This window comes from Pseudorasbora parva, chromosome 18, assembly GCF_024679245.1.
Source record: "Pseudorasbora parva isolate DD20220531a chromosome 18, ASM2467924v1, whole genome shotgun sequence".
NCBI classification, from domain to species: domain Eukaryota; kingdom Metazoa; phylum Chordata; class Actinopteri; order Cypriniformes; family Gobionidae; genus Pseudorasbora; species Pseudorasbora parva.
In genome coordinates, this window is record NC_090189.1 from 27095077 (window position 1) to 27097127 (window position 2051).

The window sequence follows — 2051 nt, forward strand, 5'->3', positions numbered from 1 at the left end:
TTACTGACCATGGTATTACTGTGCTCAATTGGCCTGCCAACTCTCCTGACCTGAACCCCATAGAGAATCTGTGGGATATTGTGAAGAGAAAGTTGAGACGCAAGACCCAACACTCTGGATGAGCTTAAGGCCGCTATCGAAGCATCCTGGGCCTCCATAACACCTCAGCAGTGCCACAGGCTGATCGCCTCCATGCCACGCCGTATTGAAGCAGTCATTTCTGCAAAAGGATTCCCGACCAAGTATTGAGTGCATAACTGAACATAATTATTTGAAGGTTGACTTTTTTTGTATTAAAAACACTTTTCTTTTATTGGCCGGATGAAATATGCTAATTTTTTGAGATTTTGGGTTTTCATAAGCTGTATGCCCAAATCATCAGTATTAAAACAATAAAAGACCTGAGATATTTCAGTTGGTGTGCAATGAATGTAAAATATATGAAAGTTTAATTTTTTCATTACATTATGGTAAATAATGAACTTTATCACAATATGCTAATTTTTTGAGAAGGACCTGTAGGTGTGCTGAGTCATCTCATCAGAGAGGCAAGAGAGAGCAGAAGGGACCTGGCGGTAATTTGGTTGGATCTGACCAATGCCTACAGCTCGATAACTCATAAGCTGGTTGAGGTAACACTGAAGAGATACCATGTACCGCAGAAGGTGAAATATTTAATCCTGGAGTACTACAGCAAGTTAAGTCTGAGTGTCTGCTGGCCCACTGTCTTCTGACTTGCACCAGCTGGAAGTAGCGATTATCACTGGCTATACTATCTCGGTGACCCTCTTTGTGCTGGAAATGGATATGCAGGTAAAATCAGCAGAGATGGAGTGCAGAGACCCTCTCAGCAAGTCTGGAGTGAGTAGCCACCTATTAGAGCCTTTATGGACAACCTCATGGTTACAGCATCAACAGTGCCGAGCCAGGTGGATCCTTCAAGGGTTACAGAAGCTTATGTCATGGGCACGTACATGCACACCCACAGTGTATTATGGGGACTTTTCATAGGCATAATGGATTTTATACTGTACAAACCGTACATTCTATCCACTTGCACTGCCCCTGGCCCTAAACCTACCCATCACAGGAAACATTCTGCATTTTTACTTTCTCAAAAAAACTCCTTCTGTATGATTTATAAGATGTTTTCCTCAGGGGACCAAAAATTGTCCCAACAAGGATTTCGGATACTGCCATCTTTGTGGGGACATTTTGTCCCTATAACGTAGGGGTTACCTGCCCCCTCTACCTGCTACCTCTAGCTCTTCCTCCTGTCTTTTCTTCAGTGCAACTGTCTCTAAACCATACAACATCACTGGTCTCACTACTGTCCTGTACACCTTTCATATCATTCTTGCTGGTACTCTTTTATCACACAACAGACCTCACTCCTTTCTCCACCTATTCCAACCTGCCTGCACACGCTTCTTCACCTCTTTTCCACACTCCCCATTGCTCTGGACTGTTGATCCTACTTAAAACCCTGCACCTTCTTGACCTCTTCTCCCTGTAACCTCACTGTTCCACTTGGTTTCCTCTCATTCACACATGTATTCTGTCTTGCTGCCACTAACCTTCATTCCTCTTCTCTCCAGAGCAAACCTCCACCTCTTTAGATGTTCCTCTACTTGCTCCCTGCTCTCACTACAGATCACAATGTCATCCGCAAACATCATAGTCCATGGAGATTCCTGTCTGACCTCATCTGTCAGCCTGTCCATCACCACTGCAAACAGGAAGGGGCTCAGAGCCGATCCTTGATGTAGTCCCACCTTCACCGTGAAGTCCTCTGTCTCACCTACGGCACACCTTACCACTGTCCTACTGCTCTCATACATATCCTGGACCACTCTAACATACTTCTCTGACACTCCAGACCTCCTCATACAATACCACAGCTCCTCTCTTGGCAATCTGTCATATGCTTTCTCTAAATCTACAAAGACACAATGCAGCTCTATCTGACCCTCTGTGTACTTCTCCATTAACATTCTCAAAGCAAATAATGCATCTGTACTGCTCTTTCTTGGCATAAAACCATACTGCTG